This window comes from Ambystoma mexicanum, chromosome 5p, assembly GCF_040938575.1.
Source record: "Ambystoma mexicanum isolate Mex_15411 chromosome 5p, UKY_AmexF1_1, whole genome shotgun sequence".
Taxonomy (NCBI): domain Eukaryota; kingdom Metazoa; phylum Chordata; class Amphibia; order Caudata; family Ambystomatidae; genus Ambystoma; species Ambystoma mexicanum.
Genome location: NC_090930.1, coordinates 513,662,666 through 513,679,989, shown reverse-complemented (window position 1 = coordinate 513,679,989; position 17,324 = coordinate 513,662,666).

The following is a 17,324-nucleotide window of genomic DNA, read 5'->3' as shown; positions in this document are numbered from 1 at the left end:
ACTTCCGCACCTGTGTTGAAGCACCCGCGTCCTGATCTCCCGTATATTGTTGAAACTGACGCATCCAGTTTAGCCATGGGAGCTGTCCTGTCGCAAAGGGATCCGAAAACTAACCAGCTACACCCTGTAGCCTTTTGGTCCAGGAAATTCTCAGCTCCTGAAATTAATTACGCAATTACCGACAAAGAGTTACTGGCCATTAAATCTGCTTTTAAGGCTTGGCGTCATTACCTCCTCGGTGCAAGACACACCATCACTGTAATTACGGATCACAGAAATTTGCAGTATTTAAAGACGGCCAAAGCCCAATCTTCATGACAACTCCGATGGGCTTTATTCTTTGCAGAATTTGATTTTATAATTACCTATCGCCCTGGCTGCAAGAATGGCAAAGCGGACGCCTTATCCCGGATTGGCATGGAAGAACCCAATTCGTGTTTAGAACCTGTGCCGATAATACCTGAACAAAGAATCTTAGGTTTGACTTCATTGCAAACCATCGAGGACGTTGAAACTCGAGTCAAACTACTTTTTGACCCTTCAGCCTTACTGGAATGGACTCAAAAGGGTCCCTACTTCACCGTTAAGGATAACTTACCGTATTTCCAAGAGCGGTTATTTCTGCCAAGTAAGGAATTGCAAGAACTAGTTATTGCTCATTATCATGAATCGTTAATGGAAGGACACCCTGGTATCGCTAAAACGGAAGAAAAGATCAAACGCCAATTCTGGTGGCCTTCTTGGAGAAAAGACATTAAGTCTTTTGTGATGTCTTGCGGAGTTTGCGCCCAAAATAAAGGTCAAAGGAACAGGCCAGCCGGCCTACTTCAACCCTTGGAGATTCCACCGGCACCTTGGCACACCTTGTCTATGGACTTCATTACGGACCTGCCTCCGTGTGGTGGTTACAACACTATCCTAGTAATCGTGGATCTGTTCTCCAAAATGGCCCACTTTATCCCTCTAAAAGGATTGCCTTCAGCTTCCATCCTGGCCAAGGAATTCCTGGAGAATATAGTTCGAATACATGGTTTCCCTTCCGTACTAGTCTCAGATCGTGGAAGTCAATTCATTTCCCATTTTTGGAGGAAGTGTTGCCAACTAGCACAAATAGATGTGCGATTATCCACCAGCCACCACCCCCAGACCGACGGACAAACCGAGAGGACAAATCAGACTCTCGAGCAATATCTTCGGTGCATGTTGCACCAATCCGAGTACAATTGGAAAGATATTCTTTGGATCGCAGAATATGCATACAACAATTCTATGCATTCCGGAACCGGTCAAACTCCTTTTTATCCTTTGTATGGTCACCATCCTCGAACCTCTGACCTAGATCCACCTCTGACCCTGGAAATGGCCGCAGTAAATCATCTGCATTCGACAATAACCCGAGCCTTCAAAGAAGCTACAATTCATTTACAGCAAGCCAAGAAAAAGTACAAAGAAAGCGCTGATTTGCACCAAAGTAAAACACCTCCTTACCAAGTAGGAGACCAGGTTTGGCTAGCAACTAGACATTTATCTCTCAAGGGCCCACCGACTTTCAATCCCAGATTCATTGGGCCTTACCCCATCAAAGCCATAATCAACCCAGTGGCCTTTAAACTGGATTTGCCTTCCAACATGCGTATTCATCCCGTTTTTCACGCATCACTTTTGAAACCGGTACAACCAGGAACCCGACTGTCCAAGCCTCCAGATCCTATTCAAATTGATGGGGAATTAGAATTCGAAGTGAAAGACATTTTAGACTCCAAAATGTTAAAGTCAAAACTCTTCTATCTTGTTGACTGGAAGGGTTATGGACCTCATGAGAGATTGTGGGAGCCTAGTAACCATATTCACGCACCTCGATTAATACGAAGGTTCCACCGTAGATTCCCGAACAAGCCAAAACCCCCGGAGGAAACAACCTTGGGAGGGGCCTTGTGGGGGGGTACTGTCATTATGCCTACCTCCAAGGAGCCAGGCCCAGCCCAGCAACCCCAGAGGCAGACATCATTTTCCCCAAGGACGTCTCAGCAGGCCCAAGTTGGGGCCTTTTGGACGCAGTCCTGGCGCCTTTGGCGCCAGGCTCATTCTGGACCCCAGTCCTGGCGCCTTAGGCGCCAGGCTCATAAAGCAAGACATGTGTGTAAGTGTTTTAATGTGCACTTACCTGAAGCAGACCGTGCTGCTACATCCAGGCCCTCTTGAGGACTGAATGGGACTACTTTATCTTTTGGACTACTTTATCACTCGGGTGTGGTCTGAGGAAGAATACATATCTGAGTGGAAGGATACATACCTGGAACTACTTTACAGGCTATTTAAACCACACCCGAAGAGCAGCACATGCTTCGCGTTGTTCTGCATCTAGCAGCTGGACGCTCACCGTGTTTGCTCCTGCATTCGGACTTCTGCCACGCCTGCCAGCATCCTGATCACCTACAAAGGAAGAGAAAGAGAGAATAGGAGAAGGAAAAGACTTTACCTGCAAGATCCGCATTCCGGAGTCAGCTCGCCGACGATCCTGCAAAGGAAGACACTTAATTTAAAAGCACATCGCATCGACCGCCGCAGCGCCGCATTCCACTCACCTTCACAGGGCGCCTCCATGTTCAGCAGCGATCACCCGGATTCGCAGCCACGCTTCCACGCCTAGGGAGAAAAAGACAAGAGCAAAGGTGAGAGAGAGAAGGGAATGAGGAAACCTAAACCTCCATGTTAAGACTTACCTGTTGAGTCATTCCCTTTTCATTTCGGGTCCGCGCCACATCCAGGCGTTTCCGGACCCCGGCCCCTATGGGGAAAAAGACATTAGCGTCAATGAGCGAATGAAAAGACATTACCCAAAAACGCTCATCAAGACTTACCTGATTTCTACAGGGATTGCACCTCGCATCTCGGGTCGGTGCCTTTTCCCCGGCATTCCGTACCCTGGCCCCTATGGGGAAAAAGACATTGACATTAGCATATTGATGCAAGGACAAAAGGGGAACCTTTCAAGGAACTTACCTGGAGGCCAAGCAAGTTTGGTTCTCATAAAACCAAGAATCCAGTTAAGTAACTGGATACCAACGCGCCCCTGCATCAGAAGCAGGAAGGAGAGCTCGCCCTTCAAGACCCTAAGGTGAGACGCCACGGGAAGCACAGAAGGGTTTCGAGGAGGGTGAGAGGGGAAAGGGGGAGGCTGGTAGCATTCCCCGCAGACAGTTAATCCCTTATTCTCGCCTACAGAAGGATACTTTTGCAAGCCGGACAAGCAGGAGTTGGGAGTCCGGTCCAGTCCATCTTCTGAGCCCCGCGCAACACCTTAGAAGAGGTCACAGCAACACGATCCTGGCCAGCGCCTCCGTGGGAGTCAGGTGAGCGTAACACCTACCTGCAAGTACAACAACTCCTTCAGGTTCAACAACCTTCTTGGTCTCTGCCAGTCTGGCTTTCGCCCAGGTCATGCAACGGAAACAGCCCTACTAGACCTCAAGAACCAAATGGACGATATTAGAGATTCTTGCAAACCAGCCCTACTACTCCTCCTTGACCTCCCAGCTGCCTTTGATCTCGTCAACCACAAAACCATCTGCCAACACCTCTCCACGTCTGCACACTTCTCACCCAACGCTAGAGCTTGGATCACCTCAATTCTCCAAGGTAGAGCCATGAGATTCTTCTCAGACCTAGCCAACGCACACCCCAGCACTGTCCAATGTGGAGTCCCCCAGGGCTTGTGCATCTCACCGACTTTGTATAAGATTTTTACCAGGCCACTGTTCAACATCCTCTACTCACTAGGCATCACATATACAAATTATGCTTATGATACACAGGACCTCTTAGCACTTCGGGTGACTACGAGACTGACTCCAAAACCCTAAGCACCGTCAACTCCACTATCCAAACCTGGATGGCACAGAATTGGCTCTGTTTAAATGGAGACAAGATGGAACTACTTCTAGTCGGGTCACCAGAAACGCTAAATAAACTTGGCCACCATTACAATGTCTTCACTATAGACAATATACCAATCCCAGTCTCCCAGGCCGTAAAAACCCTGGGAGTCTACCTAGACTCCAACCTCTCTATGACAAGGCAATTAAACGCCATTGCCTCATCAGGGGCCTACCACTCCAAACTCCTCACCACAGCTAGACCTTTCCTTACAAAGGAAAACTGCCAGAGCTATAATTGGGGCCCAACTCGATTACTGTAACACCTTCCTGGTTGGGACCTCCACAAAGAACATTGAAAAACTACAAATTGTTCAAAATAATGCACTTCGGACTGCCATTGGTATCCCAAGAAGGGAACACATCTCAGCTGCCACGAAACAAAACCATTGGCTACCCATCAAGGAACGCATTATATTCAAAACACAGGCCCTCACCCATAAATGCATCCACCTCAATACCTGTTTCAGAGTTTCACCGGACCACTCACAGATAGACCAATCAGAACCCCATACACTAACCGACTCTCAGTGCCTAAGGTCACTAAAGCACAGGCTGGAGGGTCCAGCTTCATCATCGCCACATCCCAGCCCCTTTCACCCAACCTCAGAGGGATCTCATCCCACCTAGCCTTCTGTAAAGAAATCAAAACACGACTGTTCATTTGAAATCTTTCAGTATCTACCCACAATGCTCTAAATGCGTGAATTGTCCTGCATGTAACTCTGCCTCCTTTCCAATTAACTTTGTAATTTATTTACCATTCCACCATGTAACCTACTCCCATGCTATGCCTCATGTAACCAGTAGCAATGTCGTAGCCTGTAACCAAGTCACTCTCTGTGTAACAGCGCCTTGATGCCTTTGGGCTGCCAGTGTGCTTTATAAATGCAAATAAATAAATAAATAATACATATTTATATGTGTATGTGTTTTATGAGCTGTATTATTGCCAGGGAATGGAGTACCCACTTCACCTGTATACTAGGTGAGATACACATAGGGTGACCAAGTCTCAAGTGTTTTCCGCTTATATTATATGCTGTGCCTTTCTACTTGGGTTCTCCTGTGTGTTGTTGATTGTCTGAGTGCACAATTGTCGGTGGTGAGCATGGGAAGGTGGTAAGAGATTTCATTGATTATGTCATGTGCTTCTGTTTTGAGCGACAATGATACCATTGTTTCTACTTTCTATGTCTGTGTCAGTGGTTTGTGCACTTGATTTGATGGCTATGGACACACACAGTTTGCCTCTCCCAGACACACATTCTCAGGATGTTTTTATGGACAAGATGGACCAGCCCTGATTCATCATTGAATGGCACTAGGTATGTGGCTTCACTGTGTGTGCTCTACAGTAGCTGTGCATCAGGTGAAGTAGGTTTGCACAACCTGATTGTGTGCATCCTGTCCCTGTGCCCTTTGGACTGCCAAGGGGATGGGTAGTGTCTGTGGCTGATGTCCCTCCTGCAACTTTACTGGTCTGGCACGCCTTATGGCAACATTGTACAGGGCACAAGATGCCAAAATGATCTTGCAATATGTTGCCAGAGTGGTCAAGGGAGCGGAAGCGTGACTTGAGAACCCCAAATGTGTGCTCCACAATGCCCCTAGTGGCTATGTGTTCTGCATTTACCTTACCTCAGCTGGGGTGGCAGGGTTCCTGAATGGCATGAGCACGAATGGTGAGAGTGGGTAGGCAGTGTCCCCTGCAAATGTGGAAATGGTTGTTGTTAGCATTGATTGTCATGGGTTGCTATTCTGTGTGTCATGTGACTGTTTGCAAGTGCATGATAGTTTAAACTCACTGATAAGCTAGGTGTTGCCAAAGGTTCCTGATTCCAGGGTCTTGTAAATTGGAGAATTGCAGTAAATGAAGCTGTCATGTGTGGGAAATTTGCATTCACATGAATGATAACTCCCTTCGCATCACAAATGACCGGTGCATTGAGAGAATGCCAATGCTTCCAGTTGTGGTACATGTGCTCAGTTGCTCGGGGGGACTGTAGTGCAACATGCATACAATAAATTGCTCCCAGTACCCATGGGAAGTGTGCTATGGCATAAAACTCCCGTCACATACTCTACCTAGCCTGCAGTGTGCGTTGCATATTTATGTGCCTACACACACGTGATGACAGGCAGCGTGAGATCTGGTGAAGGCACTGGGAATGCTAGACCTGCAATATGCCCCCAACAATGGCAGAGGTGTGTTGGAATGTGTCTGTTGCCAAAAAATGTATGGCAATCAGCACCTTCATCAGGGGCGTGAGTGCATAGGAGCAAATGGTGGGTGATGCAAGGTCTTCCTCCCACTCCCTGACCATGTCTACAATGTCTACAATGACATGGGCAGGGAATCTGTACATTGCATACACCTTGTCATCTGGCATCCCAAAAAGTGTTGTGCGAGGATGGAAAATCTTGTCCCTCACCAACCTCCTCCTCCTCCTCCTTCCATACACATGTACGATCGCTGCCACTAAAGTGGGATTCATCTTGGAAGTGCAATTTTGTAACGGGGTTCATTCTGTGCTTTTATACGTGGCCTTTGTACGTTGCGTGGCATATCATGTGGCAGTGGGATCATGAGGTTTGCGCTTGGCTTTTCACTCTGTGAAGTTGCAGTTAGTAATCCATGAATTGGGTTATGTTTGCGCTTGACTGGGCATGTTGGTTTTTTACGTGTGCGTCTCTCAACAGGCCCATGTTATTTCTTGTTCTTCCTCATTTTGCACAAAGAATGGGAAATATGCATGTTATGCCCCCTATTTTTTTCTTTGCACTGCCCCATCCCTCACTTTGTGCACTGGGTCCCACATAGCGCTCATCACCACGCAAGGTAGGTAAGGACATCCACAAAGTTAGTGCAGACCCATGGATCAGCAACATACGTTTTGCATGCCACAAAGTACACTTTTTCCACACAAAGTACCTTTGCCGCGCCCAAAACCTTCTATGAATCGGGCCCTGATCATCATCCACCACACAGGACTGCTGTCCTACATTATCATCGCTACATTTGCATTACGTTGTTCAAAAAACCTCAAAGCATGAAATCAACATTTAAGTTCGTACCAAAAATAATGAAAATGTAGAAAAAACAATGTGATATTGGCCGCTGTGCAACATTTACACTTTAAAACGTTAATTATGTTGCTACATGATTGTAAATCATTCTGTAAACCACCTGCTAGTTAGCTTGCACCACAAAGGAATATATAACATTTTGCAACACCCCAATCAAAATTGGGCCCCAGTGTTTTAATTTAAAAAAATGAAATTGATATGTTGCTACTAAAATGTATCTATTAAACCAATGTTTAATGAAACTATGAATATAAAATTAAATGTTTCAATGAGTCTGCTGGATTTTTCCCAGCTATAAACAATCAAAAGGTGAGAGCGTTAATGAAATGTTTACGCAATCGCAAGTCATAGCCGGAATGCCCCAACACGCCCACATGTAAAGCATATAAAGCCAGAACAGCTACCTTTGCAAGCTCCCATGGGCACGAAAACATGCACCCTTCAAACAGTGCATGCGTTCCCTCTCAAGCAGGCCTGCATCTCGGGGACCCTGCGCGGGTTCCCCCATAACTGTATCCGGCACTCCAACAACATGCAGATATAAAATCTTAACTGTTGTGAACCATTCCTGCATCCTGCTAAACTGGGTATGCGCACCCCTAGGTTAGATCAGAACCACGAATGAGTACATTGACCCGGAAATCCAAAATGCAACCTCACCTCCGTGCTGCGAATCCTACGCGCAAGTATACTTACGCTTGCCTTTGCGTGGTGGAAAGGGTTCTACGTTATTTCGCCGAATTAGTTTTTATCGTGGGACATTTCATCGCCGATTTTTCATCGCCAAAAACCCTGTTTTCTTTTTTAATTTTATTTCTGGAGGGGGGTTCCCCCCAGACCCCCCTACTTTAATAATCATACCCCAACCCCTACAAAACACCCACCCAAAAATATTTTTTAAAAAAGGGTTTTCGGCGATGAAAATCCATTCGGCGAAATGTGTGTATACCGGTGGAAAGTATGAAGGACCTGCATGGCCATTTCCTGATCGAATCCATGAATACCTCTCATGCAGCGCAATTGTGGGCGTGCAAGGCACTGCCTGTAGGCCGTCCCTCAGAACGCCCCTTTTTGAGCAAGTTCTTTGCCATTTTTGGTGTTCCGCCCCCACACAGCCCTTTGCGCAAGCCCCATCCATGCTCTACGTGGAGTCTCAAGCAAGGCCCTCAATGGCTTGCAGAGATGTGCCGCACCGGCGCAAACTCCACGCTAGTCCTGTAAAAGTACTGCGCATTCGATTCCATGAATCGATGAACGAGGATTTGCGTGCAGAATAGCGCGCAAGCACCCTATTTCCACAAAAATAATTCCATGAATCGGGCCCATGGGCAGGAATGTGAAAATGCCTTTTTCACTAATAACAACAACAACTTATCATTTAAATAGCACTTTCATGCAAATAGGTTGACATAGAACATGTGTATAGACAGTTATTATTACCTAATCAAGATAAGTACTCAGTTTACTGTTCTCTGAAGAATGAAAAGCTTGGCGCAACTTGCCAAGATTCGAACCTGCAACCTGAAAGACAGATGGCATGAGCCAGCACTTAACAATCTGAGCTATTTTACTCTTACAATATCTAATCTAATTTTTGGGTGATGCTTCCTAATAAGACGTTATGCTCTCCAGGAGGAATTGGCATTATTTATTTATGGTATCATTTATGGAAAATATCTACCAGTTTTGGCAAGTCGATTTATTTGTCACAATACATTTGTCAACAGCATTAATACATAATAGGTTTTTCATCTTGGCCAAAAACCTCCACTTGGCAAGAATCTTTGACAATGTATACGGAATTTGGAGCTGCTTGCTCACACGCACGACGTTGGAGTCCAGGATCAGACATAGAATACAAATCGTGAACATCAAAGACAGGTTTCCAGCTATGGACAGAGCAATCGAAAAGAGAAAGAAATGAAGCATTTCTCTTAAAAAGAGTATTGTACACATTCAGTCCATTCTGTGCACTGAAATGCATTGCACACCTTTTAAAAGGAAACTGTAATTGTTCTTTCATGTATACATCAATTTATTTATAATAAAAAGAAATGCGACAAAGTAAGGTATGCAACTCGTTTTTCATTAAGTCTCTCTAACGTGTTTACCAGATTATGCATTAAATAGCGTACTGTTCCTAACCACACATAGCAATAGGTAATGTAATTAGTGCATACACATTCAAAACAAGTGATGACATTTTTAATGGCATTATGAGTAAAGCCAACTTGTTTATTTTTGTTTTTTATATGGTCATGCTGGCACATATTGGCACAACCAGCTTGGACATGGTTTCTCTTTGTAGTACTAATGCTATCATGGGTAAAGCAAAATAAATGTGTCTTATGTGGACATTCTGGCATGCATTGCTAAACCTAGCATGGTTATGTTTCAGCACAGCCAGCATGAACATTATTTTTACACTGGCATATGTTATTGTCAAAGGAATGATATAAATGCATTTACAAGTGCTCCTGGGCACTTATTGTGACTTAGCATCTTTTGGATTGTGTATGTGTTAGCCTACAACACTGATTGTAAATTGTGTGGCTTTGTACTCGGTTTTTCATCATATGCCATAAAATGACCAAGTTTGAACTATTATTTTAAAAGATTTCTTGGAGGAGGAACTGACCCCTTAATGTCCCCTTGGTTAGTTAGGGATCCCTTGTTATGCTCAGTCACTCATGCTCATTCATGGGAAATAAAAAAAATTCACCAGTTGCCACAGGGAGATTTCAAGTGAGAATGCATGGATGTAGCCGAACATATGTGAATGCTGTGGGGAGGGAACAATGATTACAAGTGAGAATGAAAGCAGATGAATGACTATGGGGGTCATTACAAGTTAGGAGGTAACCATGCTGCTATTTGCGGCATGGCTACCCCCTTACCGAGTACCGGTTCCGGGTTCCTTGAATGAGGAATTACCGGGCCATTCCGACCTTGGAGGGCCCGGTAATTCCTCATTCAAGGAACCCATCCCCATTCCCATTCGAGCCCCCATAGGGCTCAATGGGAAAGGGAAGGGTGCTAACAACAGGCACGTTAATAATGGGCCCGTTGTTAGCACCCTGGTCTACTCGCGGTGAATTGCACATACACACCATCTCACAAGACAGTCCTTTTACCCGTTTTGACTTATTGGCCTTTTTGGTTCGGGTAACCCTAGTCCATTCATCCTCTGACTCAGAAGCACTGCTCCCAGAGGTGCCCGTCTGATCTTCCAGGTTTTCCTGGATTCTGTGAGCCTGGGAATGGCTGGCAGAATGTGGGGACCTGGTCTCCTTTGTCCTGTGACGTTCAGAGGAGTCTTCAGATTCCACCTTGCTGCCAGGATTTGATGGGTACCCCCCCCACTGACCTAACTGGGCAGAGGTTTTCAGGATGCCCTTAGTGGGCCTGCTCTCCTGGGGCTCCCCACTAAATTGCACTGTACTTAGGTGCCCATACCCGTATGCCCGCCCATCCATTCCTGGGTGGTACTGGCCTATGAGCCCCATGCTTTTGGCTGGATAGTAATCTGCCATCCCTGTGGCCCTGTGCTCATGTGCGCCAGGGGACAAGGGGGTGGCAGAGTCCAGGGACTAGGAGAGATGAAGGCCTCTGGGACTAGGGCTCCTGAGGTAATGCTCAGGTGTTTCCCTTTCCCAGCGAACTTCATCTCTGTCAGCCCCTGCTCCCTGTTGCAATGCAAGAGCCTGCGCTTTCAATTCCTCAGTTAAGGCCTTACTAGACTCTATCAGTCTCTCCTGCATGGCTACCTGTTGCTGGAGCCTATCCTTGTGCTGACCGAGAGCCTCATTTTCTCTCTATGCCTCCTGGTTGGTCTTGGAGTACTGGGCCAGTCTTTGCTGCAGGAGGGTTGCCTCCTGTCATGATCTCTGCTTCCAAAAGGTCAGGGTTTTCCCAACTCCCTTGGAAGCAGATCCATAACCCAGGTTCCGAGTGCCAACCAGTCCCAATTGGGACCTTTTGGACCCAGTCCTGGCGCCAGTGGCACCAGGCTCATAAATATGCCCAGTCCCAGCGCTGGAAGCGCCGGGCTCATAATGCTTGGGTGGACTTACCTGCAGCAGACCATGCTGCTTACTTGCCTGCCAGTTGAGCCTCTGATCCTCTTCTGTTTGGAACTACTTTTCCTGTTGGGTGGGGCAGGAGCCACTCCCTAGATTCAGAACACTGGAACTCTTCTGGAAAGCAGGAACTCTTTTCTTACCTAGGCGTGGCTGTGGAAGGAGACACCTAAGCACTACAGGAGGCTATTTAAACCACACCCGATGGATGAATCTTGCTTTGCGTTATTCTGCATCCTCTGCAGCAGAACGCTCATCGTGTCTTCTGCATCTGATCCTGGGCCTAAGGATAAAGGCTTACCATCCTGAATACAGTCTTCAGCAACACCTATAAAGACAAGAAAGAACAGGTTAGCATTACGGTCTTCAGTGACAGCTCTTCACTTACCTGGTCCATCGGCTGTCACCAACGCCTCGCGCTGCATTCCGGCATCTGAAAGACAAAGGCTTACCTACTCTTCGTGCGCTCCGGAGGTCTTCACACTGCATTCCGGCATCTGAAAGACAATAGCTTACCAACTCTTCGCACGCTCTGGAGGCCTTCGGCGCTGCATCCCGCATCTGAAAGACAAAACAAGGTGCGTTTAAAGACATTGGGGAACTTTAATACTCACGTGCCATTACTCCTTTCCACATCTAACCCAGTGGGTATTCCGGCACCCTGCAGCCGCTCCGAACTTGTACCTGCAAAATAAAAAGACAGTTAGAGCGCATCGTGAAGCAGGCAACAAGCGCTTACTTACGTGCTTCCAGGCGCTTCTATTCATCACACGGGCTCCATCTTCAACTCACTTCAGCCCGTCATCCGCCATCGCCGGAACCCTGCAAAACAAGAAACATCATTACTAAAGACTTTAAAGACATTAGAATTACTCGAAACTTACCGTTCGTGCAGTAAACGACGGACAGCAGTCCTCTGAAGTCAAGAGGCCTGCTCCCCTTATCCAGTGAAGAAACTGGTTACAGCACCCTGCCCCGAGGCAGATGGAGAGCACGGCGTTCCCTTACCTAAGGTGAGAGCGTTAACCTTTGGGGTTCTACAGGAGAAGAGAAAGGGAAGAAGAGAGAGACATTCAATAACCCAGTTCCTTAATCCCATATTTTCTATCTGCAGACATCTTACCCTTCGAGTCAGACATACAGTGCACAGAGGTCCAGCCCAAAGAGCCAGCCGTGTGTTACACATCACCTTTGAAGATACGGTATACGCCCAGTCAAGACCGGCGCCTCTACGGGAATCAGGTGAGCGTTACAGAACGCAAAGCCTACCACAAAACTCCCGTCCAGGCGCTATGGAAACCTCGGATACCGACCAGCTAGCCCAGTTACTTGGGGAACTAAGGGCAGAAGTGCATGCAGCCCGTCAGGAAACTAACGCTCTAAGAAGGGAACTGATTATTTCCAAGGAGCAAACAGATGATCTCGCTAGACAATTGCTACAGTCACAAGCCGGACAAACCCCGTTACCCGCATCTGGGGGAAATCTTCCTTCGACATCCTCTATGAATCCAGTGCAGATCAACCTACCTGGGAATGTACCTCTAGCTCCGCCCAAATGATTTTCTGGTGACCCAAAGAGGTTTGCAGTATTTATCAATCAGTGCCGGTTGCATTTCTTATGCCGGCCAGCAGCCTTTCCAACTGATCAAGCTAAAGTAGCTTTCGTGCTTTCGTACCTTAGTGGCAATGCGACAGACTGGTCGATCCCTCTAGTAAATCAAGATGATCCGGTCCTCCATGATTTTCAAGCTTTTCAGCTCAGTATGGAAAAACTGTTCGCAAGACATTCAATGGGGCAGGCCTTGGACAATGAGCTTCTTTCGTTGCGACAAGGTAATCAAGACCTTTTGGCTTATATTGCGTCTTTCAACAGACTGATAGTGGAAACTCAATGGCCTGAGGACAAAAGGATTATGCTGTTTTATAGAGGTCTACGTGGAGAGCTCAAAGATGTGTTAGCCCAAGTAGTGAATCCCCCACAAGATTGTTCGGACTATATAGACTTAGTCGCTCAAATAGATCACAGACTGCAGAACAGGAAGGCCGATCGTTCCAAGTTTGATGCTCGAGTATTTTCCAAACCGCCAACTCCTTCCAAAGGAGTAGACTCCGGGGAACCCATGCAAATAGGGGGTCTGAAAGGTCCTCTAACACAAAAGGAGCGGGAAAGGAGAAAACAGTTGCAATTATGCCTCTATTGCGGAAACTCAGGGCACTTTCTTCGAGACTGTCCAGTGAAACCTGCCAAGAAGGCAGTAGGAGCTGCAGTTACCAAAGTTACAAACTCTGAGCAGGGAAACGACCTCGCCCGACAAGAATAGAGGTCCTCTTGCCGAGCGTGAAAACCAGTTCCGTGACCTCGCATTTCGTGATACCTATGGTCCTCATTAGCCCTGATAATCCGGATCGATTACATGCAATTGAAGCTTACGTCGACAGCGGTGCCATCGGCAATTATGTGGATCATGAAATGGTTTTGAGGATGAATCTAACTCTTTGTCCCAAGGCTGTAAAGGACGTCATTACTACGGTGGATGGTACGGAGATAGCCTCCGGGCCAGTAATGCATACCACTCAAGAGGTGACGCTAGTAAGTCAAGATGGACACCATGAGAAGATCGTGTTCGATGTGATCAAGGCCCCTCAGTTTCAGATTATTCTAGGAATACCTTGGTTAGAGAAACACAATCCTCTGATCGATTGGCGAGCAAGAACGGTCCAGTTTCCAGAATGTGTCTCTACTTGTCACCCTCCACCTGGTGTTGCACTGGCAGCAATTTCTTCAGAGACTCCCCAGTTACCTCCTGAATACCTAGAATACCAAGATGTTTTCCGGAAGGATCAGGCTAACTCTCTACCTCCTCATAGGTCTTATGACTGCCAGATAGACCTGATACCTGGATCTACTCCTCCTTGTAGTAGAATTTATGCCCTCACCGAGCCTGAGAACCTTCACCTTCGACAATACCTGGATCAATACCTGGCAAATGGGTTTATTCGTCCTTCCAAGTCCCCTGCTTCTTCAGCTTTGTTCTTCGTTCCAAAAAAGGAAGGAGACCTTAGAACTTGTATAGATTATCGCTCCCTGAACCAGATCACCGTTAAGAATAGATATCCGTTACCTTTGATCCCTGAACTCCTGGACCAAGTCAGAAAAGCATGCATATATACAAAGCTGGATCTTAGAGGAGCTTACCACTTGGTACGAGTAAAAGAGGGCGATGAATGGAAGACGGCCTTCCGCACCAAGTATGAGCTATTTGAATATCAGGTCATGCCCTTCGGACTTTGCAATGCCCCGGCCGCCTTTCAATATTTTATGAATGATGTCCTCAGAGAGCTCATAGATGTGTGTGTTGTTGTTTACATTGACGACATCCTCGTTTATTCTTCATCGGAATCTGAACATCGGAAACACGTGAAAATGGTCCTCGAAAGATTGCGTCAACACAAACTTTTCGCTAAGTTGGAAAAATGTGTTTTCAACGTGACTGAAGTTGAATTCTTGGGATTCATATTATCACCTGGCGGAGTGCGTATGGATTCAAAGAAGGTCGATGCAGTTCTCAAATGGCCATCACCATCCTCCGTAAAAGGTGTGCAAAGCATGTTAGGCTTCGCTAACTTTTACCGCAGGTTTATCCCCGAATTCTCTCGAATAGTCCAGCCCATCACTGCCTTGTTAAAGAAAAAAAAACGTTTTGAATGGTCTACCGAGGCGGAACAAGCTTTCCAGGATTTGAAGACTAAATTTATCTCTGCACCAATCTTAAAACACCCTCGCCCCGAACTCCCCTACATCGTGGAAACTGATGCTTCAAGCCTTGCCATGGGGGCAGTTCTATCACAAAAGGACCCGGTAACCAATCAGTTGCATCCCGTGGCATTTTGGTCCCGCAAATTCTCGCCTCCTGAAATCAATTACACGATTACTGACAAGGAACTTCTGGCTATCAAGTCTGCCTTTAAGGCTTGGCGGCATTATCTGCTGGGGGCCCGACACACCGTTACTGTGATTACGGATCACCGAAACCTGCAATATTTGAAAACCGCAAAAGCCCAATCCTCTAGACAACTCTGTTGGGCATTATTCTTTGCCGAGTTTGACTTCATAATTACCTATCGACCTGGTACAAAGAACGGTAAAGCTGATGCCCTTTCTCGGATGGGAGTGGAAGAACACTTGATCAACCCTAAACCTGTACCAATCATTCCCGAACAAAGAATTCTGGGTGTAATCGCCACAGAATCCATAGAGGAAGTTAAGGATAAAGCCAGGCAACTTGTAACTCCAGCAGACATACAGAATTGGCATCTGCAGGGAAAGGACTTTGCAGTAAAGGACAACTTATTGTATTTCCAAGAACGATTATACCTACCCAGCACAGATTTACAGAAAAAAGTAATCTCTTGTTATCACGATTCTTTAATGGAAGGACATCCCGGTATGGCCAAGACCTCAGAAAAGATCAAGCGCTACTTCTGGTGGCCGTCTTGGAAAAAAGATATCAGAGACTTTATAATGTCCTGTGGAGTATGCGCCCAAAACAAGAGTCAAAAGGAAAGACCAGCAGGCCTCTTACGCCCTATTGACATCCCACCTCGCCCTTGGCATACGCTTTCTATGGACTTCATCACTGATCTACCTCCATGCTCCGGATACAATACGATTCTAGTAATCGTGGACTTATTCTCCAAGATGGCGCATTTCATTCCGCTCAAAGGCTTGCCAACAGCAGCAACTCTGGCCCGAGAATTTCTCGAAAACATCGTCCGACTGCACGGTTTTCCTTCGGTTCTAATTTCGGATCGAGGTAGTCAATTTATTTCTCATTTTTGGCGAAGTTGCTGTCGGTCGGCTCAAATTGATGTGAGACTATCGACCAGTCACCACCCTCAGACCGACGGACAAACCGAGAGGACCAATCAAACTCTGGAACAGTATTTACGCTGCATGCTGCAACAAACTGAAAAAACTTGGAAAGACATCCTTTGGATAGCCGAATATGCCTACAATAACTCTGTCCATTCGGGAACTGGGAAAACCCCGTTTTTTCTTTTGTACGGCAGTCACCCTCGAACCTCAGAGTTGGATCCCCTCCAAGATCTTGAAACACCAGCAGTAGACTACCTGCATTCTACAATCACCCAAGCCTTTAAGGAAGCTGTTTCTCACCTTCAAAGGGCTAAAGAACAATACAAGGAGCAGATCAACATCGGAAGGAAGCCCCTCAATATCAAGTAGGGGATCAAGTCTGGTTATCCACCAAATATTTACCTCTAAAAGGGCCACGCACATTCAACCCAAGATACCTTGGTCCCTATTCCATCACTACCATAGTAAACCCAGTAGCGGTCAAGTTGGACTTGCCCCCGCACATGAAGATACATCCGGTCTTCCACGTCTCTCTATTAAAACCCGTGCAACCTCAAACCCGACTAACTAAATCTCCAAAACCTATCCTAGTTGATGGAGAACTCGAGTTTGAAGTCAAAAGCATTCTGGACTCCAAGATCTCCAAATCTAAACTATTTTACCTAATTGACTGGAAAGGCTACGGCCCCCAAGAGAGATCCTGGGAACCTGCTGAATATGTCCACGCTCCTCGCCTAATCAAAAGATTTCACCGAACATTTCCTGACAAGCCAAAACCCCCGGAGAAGCCCGGTTTGGGAGGGGCCTTGAGGGGGGGTACTATCATGATCTCTGCTTCCAAAAGGTCAGGGTTTTCCCAACTCCCTTGGAAGCAGATCCATAACCCAGGTTCCGAGTGCCAACCAGTCCCAATTGGGACCTTTTGGACCCAGTCCTGGCGCCAGAGGCACCAGGCTCATAAATATGCCCAGTCCCAGCACTGGAAGCGCCGGGCTCATAATGCTTGGGTGGACTTACCTGCAGCAGACCATGCTGCTTACTTGCCTGCCAGTTGAGCCTCTGATCCTCTTCTGTTTGGAACTACTTTTCCTGTTGGGTGGGGCAGGAGCCACTCCCTAGATTCAGAACGCTGGAACTCTTCTGGAAAGCAGGAACTCTTTTCTTACCTAGGCGTGGCTGTGGAAGGAGGGACCTAAGCACTACAGGAGGCTATTTAAACCACACCCGATGGATGAATCTTGCTTTGCGTTATTCTGCATCCTCTGCAGCAGAACGCTCATCGTGTCTTCTGCATCTGATCCTGGGCCTAAGGAAAAAAGCTTACCATCCTGAATCCAGTCTTCA